This window comes from Corvus cornix, chromosome 2 (assembly GCF_000738735.6).
Source record: "Corvus cornix cornix isolate S_Up_H32 chromosome 2, ASM73873v5, whole genome shotgun sequence".
Classification (NCBI taxonomy): Eukaryota; Metazoa; Chordata; class Aves; order Passeriformes; family Corvidae; genus Corvus; species Corvus cornix.
The window spans coordinates 39,955,866-39,978,627 of record NC_046333.1 but is presented as its reverse complement, the minus strand read 5'-3'; the positions used below and the strand labels follow the sequence as shown (position 1 = coordinate 39,978,627).

At 43.7% G+C, this 22,762-nt stretch overlaps 1 protein-coding gene across 4 annotated transcripts in view; it reads left to right on the top strand.

Annotated features, from left to right (window-relative positions):
• LRRC3B (leucine rich repeat containing 3B) overlaps window positions 1-22,762 on the top strand; it is a 51,794-nt gene that overhangs the window by 8,817 nt on the left and 20,215 nt on the right. Inside the window, exon 1 of one of the 4 annotated variants that reach the window (XM_010398921.3) lies at window positions 20,294-20,451. The exons of the other annotated variants lie outside the window; for them this stretch is intronic. The gene's annotated coding sequence lies outside the window, so the exon portion shown is untranslated. Of the gene's footprint in view, window positions 1-20,293; window positions 20,452-22,762 lie in introns of those variants that run through there. 4 annotated transcript variants of the gene reach the window in all.

Here is a 22,762-nt window from a genome sequence, read left to right as displayed (position 1 = left end):
AATTTTTAATCTGTGAGCTAAGACTGCTAGTTTTAAATTCTGATTCTTGAAGCTGTGGAGTGCAGCTTTGAATACCGAGTAAATGCTTGGGCAGCTGCAAAGGGAGACTAGAATACTATCAGCCCTGCAGAGCAGTTCTTCATTAATGTAAAGCCTTGGTGAGCTAGGGGCTGATTCTGTGACCTCATGTGTTTTTCCATTTCCATTTACTTGGAAGTAGCCTCCTCCATTTCCTATTCCACAGTTTCCCCAAATTATTTTTTTTAAAGGTATATTGTTGCCTTTCTTCTAAAAATATTTAAGGTAAGGAGTTAGACTGTTGAATTTAACAAATAACGGTATTGTAGTAGAACTGACATTCTTGTAGATGTGATGTGACTCTAAAAGCATTTGATTTCAGCCCTTCCGACATTGTTTCTGCATTTTGGACCAATCAGTTGCAGGTGAAGGGCACTGACAGGGTAACATTTTAGTGACTTTAAATACCACAGCTGACAGAGATTGAATTTTTAAGGATCAGCTCTCAGGGAAGTGCACTTCAGTATTGCCATCTAGAATAGAAAGCCCAACATGTTTGTTTTTAATTACAGATACTGAGCTTATTGTGGTCAGTTGATGAAGAGGTAGGCTGACTGCAGAAGTGAAAAGTTTGTGGTAGTAAAAATTGGAGATTGTTGAGAGGTAGGCTTCCTGCTGTCACTGACACTACTTGGATTCACTGTTTTCTCTTACACGCCTGACTGTTCTTGGAATCACCTAGCAGCATTTTGCATGGAAGAGTTACTCCTGGAAACAGTTTCAATCTGAGAAATTAGTCATAAACTTTGACCCTTTTCTGGTATAACTTAGACTAGATGGTTTTATTTGACAACTTAATCGTTGTACCTAAGCTGCCTCTAAAAACATTTTGCACTTGAACTTTATTAGTCTTGAATATATTACTTTTTCAGATGAATTTTTATAGTTCTTGCTAAAGAAAGGATGAACCTGGAAAAAGGAAATTAAAAGCGAGTGATCTGTGTCTTCATTTCCAAAACAAATGCAATATAAATAATTACATTATTTTCAACATTTTCACACCAGGATGGGAAAAAAGAAAAATCCCGTCTGTGTAAACCTTCTGAAACCTGTTTCCTGTGCCATTGCCTGTACTTCATCGGGTTAGAGAGAAACACTGTATTCCTCAGATGCTATAAGGAGAATATCTCCATTCAGTGATTGTGGCAACAAGCAAAGAAAACACTGGGCTGAGTGCCAGGTGCCCTGCACTGGGTTTCAGTGCCAGTGTTGCAGAAGGACATGGGTGTTCGCAGGCTCTCTGTGAACCTCCTCACCACAAGGACAGGGTGTACCTATGGCCACATCAGACCACAGCTTTGGGGTACCCCTCTTTTCTTTAGGGTCTCTGTGGGACATTGCAAAGTTCACCTTGCATCCTTATGCTGTGTTGTAGTTCCCCATAATGGTGAAAGCCTTGAATTTTTCATTAGGGATTTGACCCTTGGTTCATTTGAAGGGTGAGCTTGATTTCCTTGCCCCTAGAGAAAAAAACCCCAAATAAACAAACTAAGCAAAAGCACCAGCCACTGTCAGTACTAATTAATCAGCTGGCATGGGGTTGGTGTTCTTCAGCTTGGGTTTGCGTGTCAGGATTTAGGGAAGACGGAATGAGAGGGAAGTGCTGTCTCTAAGGAGCTGGGAGGGATGTACCAGGTAAAATACCTATATAAGAAGGCTCATCTGAAGAGATGAAAGGCAGAAAATCAGAACCCGCTGAAACGTTTCCTTTAAGGTTTGTACTGGTGAGAGGTAAAAGATAAAACACTCCACTAATACTACAGCATGTCCTTGCTAAGCCTGCAGCTGCTTTCTTGGCAGCCCCTATGGAGGCATTTTGCTGGGCCCTGAGAAAACAAGTGTTTTGGACATGCATAGGTCATGAGGATTTGTCAAGGCTGAGACATGAACACTGATGCAAAGGGCAAGGCATGGAGCTCTTTATGCATCCAGGGAGGCATCTTAGGCAGGAGCTCACAGTCTCTGGGCTCACAGATGTGTGGTGGGCTCACAGCTGTCAGCAGTGATGGGTGTCCCTTAAAAGTCTGTTCAAGAGCTGAGCTTTTCTACAAAAGTGGAGTTTCTTTGTAGGTTGGGTGGCTGGTCCAGGGTGAAAAAGGAATGATGGCAAGTTTAGTTATGCTGCTGCTGCCAAATTTAGTTATGCTTACTACACTCTAAAATACCAGTTTGCCTGTTAACATGAATATTGTCAGTGTAAGTTGATGGTGTTTTTAATTTGTGTTGTTTTCATAAGGCGTTCAAGGTTGTGATTGAGGACCGCAGGAGGGCTTTTCCAAAACCTTACTGAGGAAAAGTGCTCAATTCTTTTTCCTTAGTCAGTGGTATGGTGTAGGGGAGGATGGTTAGGTGAGATTTCAGTGTTCTCAGCCCTGGGTGGAAGGGAGTTCCCATGTGACGTTTTGCAATATGGGTTTATATTTTCTAATTTACCAGGCATTTCTCCTTTGTTTTGTTTTGCTTCCCCAGTACTTTTAAAACCTTGTTCTAATTTTCCTCTGAACCAAAGTGATGTTTAAACAACAAAGTCCATGAGAGATGTTTGTACAGCAAAGAAAAAATTCTTAGAAGAGGCTTTGGAAGTCTGGAATGGGAGGTGAATAGTTCTTTTCCTTTCTCAGGGGAAAATGGTCATTCTAAGTAAAAAGGTAAAGTGTTCTCAGATGACAGAAGAGTCTTCAAAACGCTTAAACAAGTACATCTCTGCATATCCCAATCACGGGAGGAAAGATGTTTTATTGTAACATAGAACTGTAGTAAGTTAATAAAAGATAAATTCTTTGTAATTTTCCTTGAAAGTATTTCAATACTAATGGAAATCCTTACAGTCTCTAAACTTTCTAGTGTTTTCTTTTTATCCTGCTGTCTTCCCTTTTCGTTGCTGCTGCTCTCAGAAAAAGCTGTTTTCCCCTCTCTTTGAGGTGTCAGCTACACAGGACTCTTCCCATGCACCAACTTGACACTTTATGTGGGCTAAGGCTTGCATGAAGCAGGACAGCAAAAATCTTTCAGTGCAGGTGCCTGGAGCTGGCCTTCCTGTACTCTTGCTGGAGCTGATGGATGGGTCTTCTGGGGAAGAAGCTGGGTTTTTATGAGGAGAGGAAACCACAGGAATGTGCCTAGGTTCAGTCCTGAGACTGGGGTTGTACAGAGGTTGTGATTAGATTGGTATTTGGTTTGGAAACATCAGTATTGTGGATTTATTTTTCTTTTTTTGCTTGAGAATCACTCATATTTAAATATTTCAGGTAAACCTGCGTCTGAGCTTGGTGGAATTGCTTTGATTTATGTGGGTGTAAGGCATAGTAGATTTATGTCCATAATGTGCATGCTGTCCCAGTTTTTTACAGACTTACGCAAAATCATAATGAAAACATCATGAGAATGGATGTTATTTGTACTGATTTGAACACAGCATATTTCCAGATGGGAAGTGAGGTATTGTTCCTAACTTGCAATATAAAAATACTTGAAATAACTGTTTCTGGGACTTTGGTATTATCTATTGAATTCACATCTACCCTTGTCATCTGACAGGCTACTAAAACAAGATTCTGCTCAAAATGATAGAAGTGACAGTCATACAATGCATTTCATTCCTGCTGAGTCCTGTTATATGGTTAGTCTGGGGAGATCTGGATCTTGCTTCAGTCTTCCAAGGGCAGTCCTTTGGAAGCGATTTGCAGAATATGTAATTGTGCCCATAAATCCCTCGCTCCCCCCTGCAAATAGGGTAAAATTTCTGTTGCATCCCTACTGTGTGGAGGAGGCAGCACTTTTTTTTTTTTTTTTTTTTTTTTTTTTTTTTTTTTTTTTTGGCTTGTTCCCTCCTTTTTCAAACCCCAGCAGTTGCGGTGAATTCCCTCTGCCGCTGGCTGTGCTTTCCTTCCTCTGCAGTGTTGTTATGTAGAATTGCTTCTGTGTTCTGTCAGTATTTGACCCCTTCCAGCTGGCAGTGAATTGAAGAAATTGTATGTGTGGACCCAAACTCTGCCCTCAGCTACACTTGTGGAAACCTGTGGCATTATACGGTTGGCTTGGAAAGGCTTAAGAAATCCCATGAGATCCACTCTGTTGAAAGTTGCTCTGTAAATGTTAGACAGGGCTGTTGTTTTTGTTCTAGTACATTTTACTTTAAAGCTGTACTTGAGCTGCAGTCGATGATACTGTTTCATAACGTTGGAAAAGAGGGACGGATTTGGAGTATGAGATGTGCTGTCAGTGGAGTTTGTCACTGAAACTGTCATAGCTGGGCTCCACGGTAGTGTCTGTGCTGCGAGGAGGACGTGCTCAGTGGCCTTCTGGTTCCTGGCAGCGTTCAAGCCACTGGTCACCATGCACCCGTCCTCCTCAAAAGCCCGATCTCCTTTGGGAAAGAACCAGGGCCATCTGCTAGCGGGGCTGGCAGCAGTGATACCCAGCACCCTGAGGCATCTTGGTGGATGCTGACCTTGCGCAAGAGTGAGTCCCAGGCAGCAGAAGATGTTTCTTCTGGGCCAAGAAAACTGTGTTTAGGTCTGACATGTTCCTAGCATCATCCAGTATGGAGGCAGCACAGGGCTGAGGAGCCCTTTTGGTCTTCAGGCTCTGGGGAAGCTCTGGGGAGTGGCCTGTGGTGGTGTAGCTGAGCACCCTACGACCGTGAAACACAGTGTACATGGAGATGTATGTTGGTGTATGGATGGGCCCATATGATCCTTTTGCTTCATGTTTAGTGCAGAACCACAGGAAATAATGTTCAGCCTGTAGGCAGATACTGTATGGACACAGCATCTTTGACTCATGCTGGTCTTTGCCAGTGTGGAGGATTCTTCATGCAGCTGGTTCACAGATAACCAAAGAGCTTGAATAGTTGTATAATTCTTCTTTTAAAAAGTGTTACAGTGATAGACCCGAGCAGACTGAAGTTGCAGTCAAAAAAGCCGTGCCCTGAGTCTTTAATTCTTGGTTTCTGTGTCTTGGGATCCTATGGAGACAAGGAAACAAATTATGAGATGTGAGGGAGGTAAGCAGAAGATATGATGACAGATATTATGCACACCTCCAGGACTGTCGTTGGGTATTTTTAATCTACTTCTAATTTTTGGAAAATTTTCAAAAAGAAGAGTTCTATGTATTCTTTCCAGACTGAATGGAAATTTTGCCATTGGTTAATATAGAAAGGAAGTCGGAAATGTTAGAATTACATGTGAATTATTTATGTGTCCAATTTGCTGTTGTGAATGGAGGAACAAGGGTCTTAAATGCTGTTAATAAATACTTAACAGTACTTAAATACTGTGGATTTTATTTTACTGGCTGTGGTTGTAGCTGCAAGCCACGTAGCCTCCAGAGGTGACGTGGTGCCATGCAGTTTAAGGGCACTTCTGGAAGGGTGGAGGGAATGTGCAAAACCTTCATTGCTGGGTAGTCAGGTGACATCTGGATGTTTTATCGTGTTAGCAGAGAAAAGTGATATTTTTCCTTCAAGTCCTAAAGATGAACAGCTTTATTTATGTTTCCTCTGGTGTGTCCAGAATAGAAAAAATAATAGAAAAAAAGTTACAATTCTGTACTACAGCGTCTTCACATTTTTATTCTGTGCTTCCTATATTCAAGGGATTTCCTAGCAAGAATAGAAACATCTGCAATAGCAGCTCCTATTTATGTTAATCTTTTCCAATCAGCATGCAGCCTGAAATAATTACAATAAATGCACTGTCTGCTCCAAACACTCACAACTTCCATTTATTTCAGGCTTCTTTGCTTCGGAAGTCTGACAACATAATCCTTCATTCTGCTCTGCTTCATCTCCTTTTCATGAATTTATCCAACAGTATCTTTTGTGAGCTTCATTAACAATGGTCATGCCATAATAAATTACATAAATTGAGAAGTTTTTAATTAAATCAGTTAACAAAACAGCCCCACAAAGCATAATAAATTTAATTAGGTAATATTTTCCTGTAATAAGTTTGCACACGAGGTGTATAATGAAGTAGGCCAGAGTAAAATCTGTAATCTGAAGGTTTTTAGACTTCATAGCTGCAGAAATACTTTCCTTTCTTTTTAAAAAAGGTATTTTTAAAAGACCATGTGCTAAACATACCTTGTTGTGCAAAGGATTATGCAAACTTGGCAGAAAAACAGTAGTTACTGACAAAGGCATGACTAAGAGTATATTTGAACAGAAGAAGGCACATCTTCCAGTTTTTCCCCCTCTGTTTCTGCCAGAGCTGCTCCCCAAGTAAGGGTCATTTTCTCCAGCTTGGCAGTGGTGCTTTGGGTCTGTTTGGTTTGGGTTTTTTTTGTGCTGGGCAGAATTGACAGGTATTTTTGGTCAAATTGGCCAATGTAATTAGTATAAAGAGCACATTCAGAGCTGAGTCTCCTTGCTGGTGCCGTGTGCGTTTAGCTGGGCTGCTTGCCCAGGTATGTGGGAAGGAAAAGTAAGATCAGCCCTGGCTCATGTGTGGAGGGCTGTGGAGCGACTTCTCAGGTGTCCTCTGCAGCTAACAGCATCTGTCTTTGCTTTCTCTTTCCTGAACTTGCATCCAGAAATACTAAGATTGTTATCCCCCACCTCCTACCCTCTTACACAGCCCAGCCAGACTGTTTTCGCTTGGGCAATGCTCCTGTCTAAGGAATTTGGTTCAGAAAGAAGAGCTTTGTTTTTCTTTTATGTCCAGGACAGCTTTGTGACAGTAAATGGTGCTCTGATTTTTGATGGTAAAACCACAAAGGAATTAAACAAAAACCAGTGGGAGAGGACACAGAAAGGAAATATTTCAAATGATGAATATTGGTTTGCGTTTTTCCCAGACTCTTCTGTAGTCACAAAGAGCAGTGCAAAGGGAGTACACTGGTACCTCACATTTACTGTTTTGGTTTGATGATGCATAAAGTCAGAGTCATGTTTTGTAATTGTCTTTCACAAGTGCAAATGAGTGTGTATTGAAGGTTGTGAAAAACAGTTACCAGTATTTGTTATCTCTGTGAAGCATCCTTTTGATATTTTAATTTGGGGCTGATTTAGAGAGACAAGTTTGATGTCAGCAACATCAGTTTACAGTTTGGAGTGGATCTCTGTTTTTTTGAGCCCACTCATATTGTTTACCATCAAACTCTGAAACCAGGGATCAGGACTTTTGGACATTCTGTGAAAAATACATAGCACTATGTCATCTGATTTGTGTGTGCATGTAGTTATTCTGCTATCTCCAAGAGATATGTAGTATTTGACCAGGTGAGGTCTTTTGTGAAGATGGAATGGCAACTTACCTGAGCTGGTGTATAACTCCTAAAACTCACCAGAAATGTCACAAAGTTGTGAGCGGGTGGATCTCTTACAGTTTTCTGACTCACAGAGTACAGTTAATTGTCCACCAGAAGACATTATAAAGCATTTCAGTGTGTCTATATATCCTATCTCTCTCTGTTCCTGCCTTTTTACAATTGAGAGTGAAGCAGCTGTAATTCTAGAGAAGGTAGGAGGGCATAAAGTTTATGTAGCAGAAGCACACCTATTTTACAGAAAATGTCACACTTAAATTTTAGGGTTCTTCCTGAACAGTTTGAACAGATGCCAGACAGCACTCCTAGGCTTGTAGGGTATTGCACAGAAATCATGACTGTACTACTTTGCAGAATTCGAGATAACTTGTAGCATATGTGGTAGTCTGGTGGTAAAGAGGGACACACAGGTCTGGAGAGCAAAACAAGGTGAAAGGAAAGAGTTACTAGGAACAAAAAGTAGGGGGGAAATTATTGCACAGAAACAGACGGGGGAAATCAGTGAAGGAATTACAGGAATTAAAAGGTGAAGTGTTGGCTGAGAAAAGCAGCTCACTAGCAGTCACTTGCTAGGGTGAGAACATTGTATGTTCAAGAAGAGATTCAAGCAGATCTTCCCCAGAGGTTTGTAAATCTTCCATGTGAGGGACCTTGGGATGAGCAGGAAGACACTTTGCCTCCTGAAGTGTTGCAAGTTAGGTAGCTGCGGCAGAGGAATTTTCTAATAGTATCTGGAAAAGAAGGTATTAGAAATTAAGGTCTTGATGACAGGAGTATGTCAAATTAATGCATGATGTATTTTTGGAATTATACAATGTGTCATAAGCCAATTTTGTTCCAGGGGAAATGTGACATCTTCTCCCTTGTGAGTGAGGTTTCCAAAGGGCTGAAAAGCAAGGAAAATTGGAAAGCAAAAAGTAAAGTTGTCAGGTGGAGAAGAAAAGCATCGCCTGTGCTGTTTAAATTGTATAAATTGGTGTTGATGTATCCTGCTCCTCAACCCCTTCTGATAGTTCTGTGTGTTTTGGCTACTAGACCTGTTTTTCATTTTCGGTCTGTTTCAGGACAATAGATTTTACCTTGACCTGTGAAGCCAGTCTTACCCTTTTGCATAGCAGTGACTTCCCAGGAAGCAGAAACATAAATCTGTACTGTTGCCATGAAATACATGCTGTGCCTCACAGCAGATCTGTTTTTTAACTCACAAGAATGTGTTCAAGAGGATTTTTCTGGGCTGCTGAAAATATTTGAGCTGCAGTTTTACATACTGTATTCTTGTTTCTTCTGTTTTCAGGATCTGGACTGTTTAGAAAGGAAATGTAGAGTTAAAATCTGCAATCTGACATGGTCTCCCTTTTCAGAAAAACAGTTTTTCTGGCATTCATGTTGGGAAAGAAGAGCCATCCTTTCCAAGGCTTTTGGTATAGGTATGAAAATGTTTAAAGAGCTGACAGTAATTATTATTCATTGGTGCTCCTTTGCTTCTAGTACAGTGAACATATTTTTGAAGTAGAATTAAATCCAAGTCTCTCCAGGGGCTGTTGGTATTTTGCTAATGCTAAATTAAAGCGTGCCATGTGCTGTGCACTAGAGGTGGTCAGTGGTGGCTTGACAGAACTTAATTGTGTGTGTGGCCGGGGTGCTCTGAGTCACTGCGTGGTAGGTGTGATGCAGCCGCAGTCTGGTAGGAAGTCAGTCTTTCAGAGCCCATTGTGTTGTCATGAGCAGGAAGGAGACATTCCCAAGCTGCTTTCCATCCTGCTTGCAGGTTAGGTGATCCATCTCCTGGAGTGGTTATCCTGCATTGCCAATTTTTGTTCTTTCTGCTCGTCACTTATCCCTTTGCTTTTTCAACTCCCAAGCTGTAAATACTTAAAATGAGAAACTAATTAGAAGCCATGAAACAGAGATGGAAGCTGAGCTATCTTAAAAAATAACTAAGTGAAGAAGCAGGTCCAGATTGGAGATGAAGGGATGTAGTCTTTATAATCTTCAAAATTATCTTCTTATTGAGATGTTGAATCATGGGTTTGGAGGTATCAATATAAAAATTTAGTAGTATTCAGTCTTTGGGACATGTTGGTATATGTTGGAAGTTCTTATATGGCACTGCCCTTTTTTAAGCACTCATCCTCTTAATACATTGGTAATATTTTTCTTGATGAGGTCCTCACCCTTCTCAGCCAGACACTTGGAGCATGTTCTCCCTGCCCAGATGATGCAGTCAGTGCACAGAATGTTGCAGCATGGCTGGGCTGAAGTGTTAGCAGGAAGAGAACCACCACAATGAAACCTGTGAATTGTGCATCTGAGCCTGCGGAGTCACTGTGGGGGGAAGTTTCCTGAAGAACTGAGCTGAAGGTCCTTTGCCCAAGCTCTCCTTCTTCCCACTCTGTTTTCATTCTCATTGGGGGCTAAACTAGCTCAGGCAATCTTGCAGCAGATGTGGATAAGGTTCCCTGGAGACGGTAGATACGATCTCTTGTAGCATGCAGTAACTAAACGGGAAATAAATGGGATGCAGTGCTCAGTGAGGTACAGGTGCAGGTAAAGGATTGGGGGGAAAATCCCCCTGATGTGTACTGCACCCACAGTGATCCTCAGTGGTGCCTTGGAGCAGGGAAGGAGAAGGAGCTGTGGCTGCCACTCGGTGCAGGTGCTATGGTTGGTTAAATGGAGACAGAGCAGAAGAGTTGAGGAGGAGAGAAAACATCTGAAGATTCTTAGGGCTAGCATGATATTTGGGTATTGCTTTGTGGAATGGTGGCATTTTGTTAATTTATTTTGTAATCTGTGATGACAGTAAGCTGAATATTGAACAGCTTAAATCTAAGCAACTGTCATTTCATGCTTTAGTGAAGAGGGAGTGGGTGAGTGAGATAGTAGGGGTAAATTGTTAATAGGAATGAAACCAGTATGTGCAGCTTTCTCTGAACCTGCCTACCTCTTTTTTTGTGTAATATTGAGCAGCTGGGGCTGTGCTATCTCAGCTTATCATCACTAATCATGCTATAGATCTCTAGGGATATGCTTTACTCTCAGTTGATCTGGTAGAAATTTAAACTTATTACCTAGATTACTTGCATATAGATCAGCAAAACCACATAAACAGATTTTGAGCCTTTTTTTTCAGTGTGGTTCACGAGATATACTCTCATTTTTTGAGAGTGCTATCTTTGTCTAGTCAAAGAAGAAACCACTTGCACTCAAAATGAGAGAGCATTTGCACTATTGCCTTTTTTTCTTCATCAAGAAAAACTGTTCTGCTTTTAGTAGAATTAAAACTAATGGAGTTCACCGGAAATTAATTAAAATTATTTACTTTGTTTAAAAATGACATTTTCCTGGTCCATATGCCTACCTGTAAGAACTTAGGACACAACTCTTGACCAACTTAGTTACAGACGTATATGCTGCTGTAATTGAATTCTTAAGCTGTTTCAAACATTTTTCAGGGAGATTTTTCCCTTTCCTTGAATTCCGTGGAGTTTTTCTCTCAAGTATCCCACTGGTGATGCTATATATGCTTTATAATGCTAGGTTAGGTAGGTCTGTTTATGAGTTGCCGTTCTAGGCTGCTCTCTCCAGAGATGTAATTTAGAGCCTGGTGTTTCATTCATTACTATGCTTACCTTGGTCTGAATCTATGATTCTGTCTGTTGCTTAACTTTCAGACTGATGACTCATTCCTTTGCTTCATGGGATTGCTGCATGTGATCTTACCCCCACTCTGAGATGAGCTTTGGGAGTGAGCTAACAAGAAATGTTTACAGCATTCAGCATAAATCACAATTCCACAGAGAAACTTACTTTACTGGAAAAAAAAAGAAGGAAAAAAAAGGGTTTCTGTAACTTGGAGGTGAATCTATACCTAAGGAACTTGGTGTTCTCCCAGGTGGTCAGTGACAGGACCAGAGAAGATGGCTGTGGCACCTGGGGACATGCTTTAGTGGTGGACATGGATGTGGCCAGGTTAACGGTTGGACATGATGATCTTAGAGGTCTTTTCCAGCTTCAGTGATTCTGTGATTTTAAACCAGTATTTTAATAATTTATCTGTTTCATTATGACTCCCTTGAGTCTTGGTATATGCTAGAAGATGCTCTCTGCCCCTTTCTAGCCTTCATGAGAAGGTGTGCAGAAGCAGACTGGTGCTTCCATTCAGGAGCAGGGTGTAGCAAAACAACCTGTGGGAATCCATGTAAAGAAAGAAATCTTAGTGGGATGTCCATTGTATTTGCAGGAGTTTTCTGCAGAAGAGCAGTTCCCTGCATGCCATGTCCCCGCATGACTTAGCAGCATCCTGTAGGTGTGAATGCCTGTCTCTTCAGAGCAGGATATGCAAAAGATGAAGAGATGGGTGGTGGAGGTAGACATGGTGACTAACTCTTTATTCCTGGAAGTGCACCCTCTGTGTGGAGGACGGCATTAAGTGTGTCCCAGATAGGCTTCTTACACTGCGTCATTGCTGGGGAGCAAGCCATTTTCCCCATGGATTCTGTACTTGGCAGAAAGCTCTGCAGGAAATGGTAGTGTGCCTCCAGATTCAAACATATCAGCACTTGCATAATAGGTTTGTTCTTTATTATCCACCTTTTTTTTTCTGTTCTGTGGCACGGACTTCGGATACTGCACATGATAACTTTGCTCCTGCTGCCATGTGGTCCTACCACATGGTGAAGGAAGGATGTTCAGACTTGAATTATTTTATCTCACAGAATCTGTCGGTTTTACATTGCTACTTCACTTTGGTTTCTTCCTGGTATCTCTTCTGGTATTTTTATTTCATTTTTAAAAAATCAAACACTGAGTTTAGGTTGTTACCATGAAACTGGTTGTTCTTGTTTCCTACTAAAAGATAATTAGTGAACTGAAAGAATTCTCAGAGTGTAATTCTGCCTTTTTGGGGAGGCTGGAGAATTTGCTTGCATCAATCTATCTGCTTTGCTAGGTCTATGAAGACCACAAGGTTTCATTTCTCTAGGTGATTCTAACTTGTTCATGCTGATTTTGAATTATATTGCAATAAAGACTTGTCATGAAATTGGAGAAGTACCTTTATGCTCAAGGAAAATAAATAATCTCTTTCCATATTTAGGTGCAAGTCTCAGCCAGCTCTCTTGCTGATGGTAACCTTTAGAACTAACCTGGGTTATTGTATGTGCAGAGGGCAAACAGTGAAATTATACCAGGCAATATTTTTGTGGTTATCATTTGTAAGGGATGTCATGGTAGATAAAGGCAGCATAGAGTTTACATTGGGCACGTTCAACCTGTCTTCCAAATGCTGTGTTCATACCCCTTTGGTGCCAGCCACCTGGGACCTGTTTTCACCTAGTAAATGCTTCTTGTGGCCATTTGGAGGGTCTGCATGACCACAGTCCACAAGATCTTTCTTCAGCCTGGCTGCCAAACCATCTTTGCACAAGTCAGTAGCTAGGTTCTAAGGGTCAAAACTGGGACTTCTTTAAAGTCTGTGTATCAGTTTCCTTCAGAGCACGGGAAAAACACAAAAGAGGAGCGTGGACTAATTCTGTTTAACAGCTTGTGCAAAATATATGTAGGAGTGTAAAGAGGAAACTGTCACTACTGAATCTCAGAAGAAGTAAATGTAAGAAAAATGTTTAGAATTTAGGGAGGAAGGAGAAGATGATGTGCACAGATAACAATGTGAAGCATCAAGTTCTTGTTAATGTCCTGGGGTGATGTTATGAAGCCGCTTTATTCCTTAACCATCCGCTCAATGCCCAAGGACGCTGTGCCTCTAAGATGGACCTGGGGGGCAGGGCTGGAGCCAGGGGCTGGAGGGGGCAGTTGAACGGTTCAGCGCAACAGCTCCAGGGGCTCGGCGGGGCTCGGGAGGGAGCGCGCCGGGAGCGCTGTGCTGCTTTTTGGGTTTCTTTGTGTTCTGGCTAGCTAGAAAAGGTTCTGTTGGGTTTTTTTCTTCTTTTTTCCCTTTCCTTCCCCTTGCCTCGCTGCCTCCCTTCCCTCCTCGCTGGTCCGGGGAACCTGGTGGGCCTGCAGGGTGGTCCCAGCTGGTCCAAGCCCGTGTGTCTATTCCCTCTCTGGGACTTTGTTGTATTTTGAGGGGTTTTTTTTTATCCTGTTCTGCCCTGTTTTGTTTGTGTGTTAATAAACAGTTTGGTTTCTTTTTCCCACTTTCACTCCTTGTGACCCATTTATCTCATTGACGGAGGAAAAGGGGAGGAACACTCATTCTGGCGTGTTTCCTCCTGAAGTTCTGTCTCAAAAAGCGAGACAATGTGAGGCACGTAAAAGTGGGAAAAAAACCCTAACAACAACAACATTTTGGTTTGAAGCACTTCGTATTAAGGTACAGCAGTAAGACCATGCTGTTTGATTTATTAATTTTTCTGTGGAACCTAGCCATAAGTACATGTCCACAGCTATGGGCAATCGAGTCCCTGGCTTACACTTTTTATAAGTCAGGAATAAGAATCAGGACTGCCATTTTGATATGCCTGGTGCTAGTGATTTCTCGAAGTTTGACTGAAGTAATGGAAACCATAGAGAATGTGTATGTCATGTTGTTTTTACATTCTGGCCTTGGTAGTTTCCTTTTGGAATGTATTAGCAATTATACCCAGTTTGTTAGGGGAAAAGCAGAGGATGATAATTCCCAGCCCTTCATCTCCTTCTTCCCTTCAGCTCTGGCACGTCACCTTTTGAAAGTGTCCAGTTTCCCCTGGATGTTAAAGATACCACCTTCTTACTATGTTATCTAGCAGGGTTTCTCTGTGTGGTCTCCAGCTTGTCTAAAATAAGGGCTGAGATTTCCAGAGGGGTTGCCCAGACACCTGCCCCAGTTGTAGAAAATCCTAAGTGGTGTGGGGTATGGGAGGACATGGGCCAGACCCTGAAGCAGTTTTCTGAACTAGTAGCCTGGAACTTCCCCCCTGAACAAATTCAGAATCCAGCTGAGGTGGGGAAGTATCTGAAGGAAAACTGCAATAACAACGTGGATGAAAAGAAAAAGCTCATTGCCATGTGCTGGGTCCTGGCTAACACTTACTGCACGCTGCTAGATACTGTAGGGCAGAAGATACAGCCAGAGGAGCAAGAGAATAAGCCTGCAGACACCCCAGTCACTCCAGCTGCAGCTAAAGCAGATGGGGAGCCTAAACCAATAACAATTGCCCCTGTCCAGAGAAAGAAACACAAAGCCAAATCCATTCTCCAGTGGATGATGATGGGCAGCCAGGACCTTCACAGCCAGCAGAGGAAGTGGAACCCGAAACCATTACCAAGTCCCTGTCCATAGAAAGCCTTCGTACCCTGAGGAAGGATTACACCCGACGGCCTGATGAAACTATATTAAGTTGGATGGTCCCAATCTGGGATGCTGCAGGCGATGGTACAGTTCTGGATGGCACTGAAGTGAGGCATTTGGGATCCCTGTCGTGAGACCTAAGTATTGACCAAGGGATGACAAGGGGTCCTGAAGCTCTCAGTCTCTGGACACGGCTCTTACGAAGTGTGAAGGAAAGATACCTGTGCTGAGAAGATCTCCAGCTGCAGCCAAACCCCTGGAAAAACATGGAACAAGGGATTCAATGCCTGAGAGAACTGGCAGTGATAGAGATCATATTCTCAGGTGACCAAGCAATTAGGAGCCCTGACATGGTAAAATGTACTGAGAGACTTGAAACTTGCGCAACATGCACCACCAGAATACATCCCTGCTTTAGCAATGATGACATGGAATGACGGGGACAAGACAGTGAATTCTACAGTGAGGAGGCTCTGGGCGTATGCAGACACTGTGCACGGCCCAACACAAGCAAGAATTGCAGCTGTCGAAAAGAGCCTGTCAAAGACCATAGAGAAGATGGAAGATAGGATGGACAAGACTCATCAGAAACTCGGGAAGGAGCTGAAAGAGGGCCTTCTCCAAATCGCATCAGTGTAGACCAGACGCCCTGTTACCAGAAGCAGACATCCCATGGCTAGGGAGAGAGGGTACACCCCAAGAGCTGAACTATGGCTCTTCCTGTGTGACAGTGGGGAAGACATGAGGAGGTGGGATGGAAAACCAACTTTGGTCCTGGCAGCATGGGTGCGTGAATTGAAGGATGGTAATTCTGAGAGAGGGAGTTCTACCAGAAGGGAAGTAGCTCGAGTTTCAAATGATAACCAGGACTAGAGGGGCCCTGCCTCTAGCCAGGGAGAGGCCAGGGAAAATCGCGTCTTTTGGGCAGTGTGGGTCTAATGGGCTGGCACATCAGAACCACAGAAATATGAAGCCTTGGTTGACCCAGGCGTGTAGTGCACCTTGATTCCATTGAGACATGTGGGGGCAGAACCTGTTTCTATTCCTGGAGTGACAGGGGGATCACAGCAGTTGGCACTGCTTGAAGCCAACGTGAGCCTAACTGAACAAGAGTGGAAGAAACATCCTATCGTGACTGGACCAGAGGCCCCGTGTATTCTGGGCATAGACTTTCTCCAGAATGGGTATTTCAAAGACCCGAAGGGACTCAGGTGGGCCTTTGGAATAGCTGCTGTGGAGGCAGAGGGCATTTGGCAATTGAACACCTTGCCTGGGCTGACCGAGAATCCTTCTGCAATTGGGCTCCTGAAAGTGGAAGAGCAGCGAGTGCCAATTGCCATCTCGACAGTGCACCGCCGGCAGTATCGGACAAATCGAGATGCTGTGATCCCCATCCACAAGATGATCTGTGAGCTGGAGAGCCAAGGGGTGGTCAGCAAGACCCACTCACCCTTCAACAGCCCCATCTGGCCTGTGTGCAAGTCTGAAGGGGAATGGAGGTTGACTGTGGACTATCATGCCCTGAATGAAGTGACTTCCACCATTGAGCGCTGCAGTGCCAGACATGTTGGAGCTGCAATACGAGCTGGAGTCCAAAGCAACAAAATGGTACACCACTATTGACATTGCAAATGCATTTTTCTCCATTCCTCTGGCAGCAGAGTGCAGGCCTCAGTTTGCTTTCACCTGGAGGGGTGTGCAGTACACCTGGAACCGACTGCCCCAAGGGTGGAAGCACAGTCCCACCATCTGCCATGGACTGATCCAGACTGCACTGGAAAAGGGTGAGGCTCCAGAACATCTCCAGTACATTGATGATATCATTGTGTGGGGGACCACAGCATTGGAGGTATTTGGGAAAGGAGAGAAGATCATCCAGATTCTCCTGGAAGCTGGCTTTGCCATCAAAAAGAACAAAGTCAAGGGACCTGCCCAAGAGATTCAATTCCTGGGGGTGAAGTGGCAAGATGGACGACGTCAGATCCCCACTGAGGTCATCAATAAAATCACCGTGATGTCTCCACCGACCAACAAAAAAGAAACACAAGCTTTCCTAGGTGCCATAGGCTTTTGGAGGATGCACATTCCTGAATATAGTCAAATTGTGAGCCCTCTCTATCTGGTTACCCGTAAGAAGAATGATTTCTACTGGGACCCTGAACAGCAGCAAGCCTTCGCCCAGATCAAGCAGGAAATTGCTCACGCCGTAGCCCTTGGCCCAGTCAGGACAGGACCAGAGGTAAAAAATGTGCTCTACTCTGCAGATGGGAACACGGGTCTGTCCTGGAGCCTCTGGCAGAAGGTGCCTGATGAGACTTGGGGTCGCCACTGGGATTCTGGAGCAGAAGCTACAGAGGGTCCGAAGCCAACTACACTCCAACAGAGAAGGAAATCCTGGCAGCCTGTGAAGGAATCCAAGCCGGCTCAGAGGTCATTGGCACTGAAGCACAGCTCTTCCTTGCACCCTGACTACTGGTGCTGGGGTGGATGTTTAAAGGAAAAGTTCCTTCTGCCCACTGTGCCACTGATGCCACAGGGAGCAAGTGGATTGCCCTCATAACACAGCATACCTGTATTGGAAACCCGAATCACCCTGGGATCTTAGAAATAATCACAAGTTGGCCTGAAGGTGAAAGCTTTGGTCTCACTGATGAAGAGGAACAAGTGACACGTGCTGAAGAAGCTCCACCATACAACCAGCTGCCATCACAAGACACACGCTATGCTCTTTTCACGAATGGTTCCTGGCGCATCGTAGGGATGAACCGGAAGTGGAAAGCAGCCGTATGGAGCCCCACACAACAGGTTACAGAAGCCACTGAGGGAGAAGGTGGATCAAGCCAACTAGCTGAACTCAAAGCCATCCAGTTGGCTCTAGACATTGCTGAGAGAGAGAGGTGGCCAAAGCTCTACCTTTACACCAATTTGTGGATGGTAGCCAATGCTCTGTGGGGGTGGGTGGGAAGGTGGAGAAAGGCCAACTGGCAGCGTAAGGGAAAACCAGTCTGGGCTGCTGAGGAGTGGAAAGATATTGCCACTTGGGTAGAGAAGGTGCCTGTGAAAGTCCATCATGTAGATGCCCATGTCCCCAAGAATCAGGCTGATCAGGAACACCGAAACAACGAACAGGTAGATCAGGCTGCAAAGATAGAGGTGTCAAAGATAGATTTGGATTGGCAGCACAAGGGAGAGTTGTTCCTAGCTCGATGGGCCCATGATGCCTCAGGCCATCAGGGCAGAGACGCCACCTATAAGTGGGCACGAGATCAAGGGGTGGATCTAACCATGGACATGGACCAGGTGATCCATGATTGTGAGACATGCGCTGAGATCAAGCAGGCCAAGCGGGTGAAGCCCCTGTGGTATGGTGGGCGATGGTCCAAATACAAGTATGGGGAGGCCTGGCAGATTGATTACATCACACTGCCTCAAACCTGCCAAGGCAAGCGCTATGTGCTCACAATGGTAGAAGCCACCACTGGATGGCTGGAGACCTACCCTGTGCCTCACGCTACTGCCCGTGACACCATCTTGGGCCTTGAAAAGCCAGTCCTCTGGAGGCATGGCACCCCTGAGAGAACTGAGTCTGACAATGGGACTCATTTCAAGAACAGCCTTATCAACACCGGGGCTAGAGAACATGGTGTTGAATGGTTGTACCATATCCCTTACCATGCACCAGTGGCGGGCAAAGTGGAATGGTGCAATGGCCTGCTCAAAACCACCTTGAAGGCACTGTGTGGGAGAACTTTTTAAAACTGGGAGATGCATTTAGCTAAGGCCACGTGGTTGGTGAACACCTGAGGCTCCACCAACAGAGCAGGGCCTGCCCAATCCAAACCCCTGCATGTAGTAGATGGACACAAAGTCCCAGCAGTGCACATCAGGGGACTCTTGGGAAAATCTGTTTGGATTACTTCTGCATCGAGTAAAGGCACACCCATCCATGGGGTTGTCTTTGCTCAGGGGCCAGGTTGCACATGGTGGAAGGATGGAGAGACCCGTTGTGTACTGCAGGGAGATTTGATGGTGGGTGAGAACTGCTTGTAATGTTGGAATGCCTATATATATGTTTGTTGAATGTCGCTGCCACTGTTTGTATATAGTTATGTATATATGTATAAACGTGTGTGTTTAAAGTTGAAATGTATTAATTTGGGCATTGAGCAGACAGTATGGAATAAGGGGTGGAATGTCCTGGGGTGACGTTATGAAGCCGCTTTATTCCTTAACCATCCGCTCAATGCCCAAGGACGCTGTGCCTCTAAGATGGACCCGGGGCCGGGGCTGGAGCCAGGGGCTGGAGGGGGCAGTTGAACGGTTCAGCGCAACAGCTCCAGGGGCTCGGCGGGGCTCAGGAGGGAGCGCGCCGGGAGCGCTGTGCTGCTTTTTGGTTTCCTTTGTGTTCCGGAGAGCTGGGAAAAGGCTCTGTTGGGGTTTTTTTCTTGTTGTTTTTCCCCCTTTCCTTCCCCTTGCCTCACTGCCTCCCTTCCCTCCTCGCCAGTCCGGGAGCCTGTGGGGGCAGCCCCAGCGGGCCCACAGGGTGGCCCCAGCTGGTCCGAGCCCGCGTGTCTGTTCCCTCTCTGGGAATTTGTTGTATTTTGAGGTGGGTTTTTTTTTATCCTGTTCTACCCTGTTTTGTTCGTGTGTTAATCAACAGTTTGGTTTCTTTTCCCCACTTTCACTCCTTGTGACCCATCTGTCTCATTGATGGAGGAAAAGGGGAGGAACACTCATTCCGGAGTGTTTCCTCCTGAAGTTTTGTCTCAAAAACCAAGACAGTTCAAAAAGGGAAGCTATTCAGAGGCAGTTTGGGAAATTTGGGTAGTTTTCAGTGGGCATATTCTGTTGTATCTTGCTACCAATTAACAAGTCTCTTAATTTTTGGTGCATGTTATAGTTTTACCACATACCACTGCAGCTTGCTGACTAAGGCTAGTGAAATTTGTTTTTACTGAGGGTGGGTATCCTCATAGGACATGCATAAAGAGGTTGGCTGATGGTATTTTCACCTTTTGAGAGAGCAGAAATGTTCATTACAAACAACTTGTAAAAAAGTGAAGAGCGTTTCGTTGATAGTGTTATGTGAACACAAATTTCTTGTATGATTTTATATGAAGCAAACAGAAAAAAGCACAGCAATTTACCCCACACATTTGGCTTCCATCAATATAGAAAAATATTTGCTTAAATGAATGCGACTTCCGTTTGGTGTTGTAAGGGAAAATATGTTTACACTTGTTCTCTTCGCCATATTGTTTAATCTTGCTTACTTTATGTAGCCATGTTTGAATATACCATATGAAGTAGTATTTTTGTGAGTTATCTGAACATTTGAATTTCCTATGCATGGCCCTTTCCCACCATGAGGAAAGCTGTAAGCAGTGGTTTCCAGTGCTCAAAATTAACGATTGTGGGCAATTATGTGGTGGGCTCCCATTTTTAGGCTTAGTACCTAAGGGAGCTTCTCTTCAGTGTAAAACAGAAGTAGAAATTAAACTCGTTGTCTTGACATGTAAAACCAAATTGTTCAGGGTGTTTAAAAGGAATTTGTCTGCTATCAGTGCTATTAGTACATGAATTTCAAAAGTATTTCTGTTACTGTGAACTTGAAAATTCAGATGGTGTTTTGTTTTTTTTTTTTTCCCCAAGGCAGGAACTGCATGACTGTGGGATGCAGCTCCTTTCCTTATGTGTGGAGGTTATCTTTGTGGATGACTCCCTCTGTGGCTTTGGAAAATATCTGGTCAGCAGAGGCGCCCCCCTTCCCACCTGCAGATTGTCTGGACGTGTAGAAGTATTGAGCAGAGGTAGTATGCCTTGCTTCTCCAGTGACTTGTGGTGCTTGAACTTTCCTCCAGAGCTTGGACTCCTGGGAGGCCCTGGGATTTCTAGGTTAAGCAAATAGCCTGATAGAGTGTTTGAGTGATACCAGGAGATGAAAACAGCAGTGCTGGCTCTGCTGGAAGATAGCAAGAGAAGAGCACACAGAATCCCTGAGTGAGTGCAGTGACAGATACCAAGCAGACCTAGGGGCTCTTTGTTTGGCAAGCTGGGGACCAGCATAATAAAAGCCTTTTTTCCTTTTAAGGCTACAAAACCCAACAGGAGGCTTCAGGGAAAACCTTGGTGGCTTGTTCCTTCAGAGCTGTTTTTTGTCTCTTGACAAATGTCATATCCCTGTAGAGGGATGTGAATTGGCCTCAGATGTTCTAAGAGAGTATTGTAAATGAAGGATGGAAAAATGTATTTCCTATTACAATCCATCTGACTGACATCCTAAAATTAATAACAAAAGGTGGAATTTTAGAAAGCTTGTTCAGTGGGTTTGTTTTGTTTTGAAGCTTTCTAGCTACACTTTGAGGACTTTCTTCTGTAATTTGTGTACAGAAAACAGAATGAAAGTTTCCCCTTGTTTTCTTGCCAGCTTGACAGTCATTTTGGAGCCCAAAAGCATTTAAAAAAAAGGCTCAGACTTTTTTTTCTTTCTCTCTGTTTGTTTGTTTGTTTGATTTCTTTAAGGGCAGTATTTTTAAAACAGCTTGTATGAGAGTAAGCACCCAAGCTAGTGTTTGATGCATTGAATACAGTTAATCACTTAATTGGTCCATTAGGTTCTTAGGAATTTATTTACCTAAATAAATTGACTGTGCGTGACTTGTTGTCATGTAAAAATCTTTGCCTTTCAAGATTTTCCAGATAAGTTTATGCATATTTATTGGGGATATTGTCATGCTATCAATTCAGTAACTTAATTTGTTGATTTCAGTTACAAAAATGAATAAATATTTGCAGTTTTGGTCCTTTGCTTTTGGATTTGATATGAGTTAAAAAAGAATACTACTTTGATTTAGTGTCACAGAGCAACATAGTAATTGTGTCTCTTCAATGTTAGCTAGCTAATATAACCATTTCTCAGGAAGTGCTCTTCTTGTGGAAAGAAACATAATTTCGATTAATGCTTTACACTACAGAACATCTGTAATTGGATCTTTTTACTTGCTGTAGTCACAGTGGAAACTATACTCAGTGGTAAGATATTTCATAAAATCTAAGCGATAGAAACATCTACAGCCAAATTCTGGTTTGGGGTATGTGTTTATAACACATATCCCTGCTTCACGTGAAGAACCCCATGAAATGCCTCTCTTCTTTACAGACAACACAGATTGTACAGTCATGTATAACATAAAGAGGGAATAAAAATGTGCTTCAGTAGGATTTAAGCATTATGCTGCAAAGCCTAGAATTACCTCTGTCTTAAATTATGCTGCTTTCAAGTATTTTCTTCTTGAACTGTAGTTCTTTCAGCCGTTCTGTTTAACTTGATTGGAAGTAATCATGGAATGGCTGAGGCCGGAAAGCATCTCTGGATATTGCTTAATTCACTCCCATGCTCAAGCAGGTTGCTCAGCTATATTCAGCAGGCTTGGATGGAGATGACACAACCTCACTCAGTAACCTGTTCCAGGTGTGACTACCCTCACAGTAGGAAGAGAGTAAAAAAGAAAAAGAAATTATTTTCTTACTTTCAGATGGAATTCCCTGTATTTCGATTTGTGCCCATTGCCTCCTGTCCTTTTGCTGGGCACAACTGGGAAGAGTCTCTTCATTATTGTCTCCCATCAGTTGTTTAGACATACTGGTGAGTCCTGCCCTGAGCCTTCTCCAGGCTGAACAGTCCCTGCAATCTCAGCCTCTCATATATCAGATCTTTCACTTCTTTTATCACCTTTGTGGCCTTTGCTGACTTGTTTCAGTCCATGCTTTGTGTATACCCGGAGGCCCAGGACTAACCCAGCTCTGTGCAGGTGTCTCACCAGGGCTGAGTGGAGGGGGAGGATCACCCTTAACTTGTTGGTGTTGCTCTTTCTAATGCAGCCCATGATGCTGTTACCCACCCTTTCCCTGAGGGTACACACTTCGTGTCTGTCAGGACCCTGATGTTGCTCTCTGCAAGCCTGCTTTCCAGCTGATCAGGCCCCAGCATGCATGCTGTATGCATGGAGTTAACCATACCCAGGTGCAGAACTCGGAATTCACCTTTGTTGAACTTCATGAGGTTCCTGTCAGCATGTTCTCCAGCCAGTCCAGGTCCTTCTGGATGGCAGCACACCCACC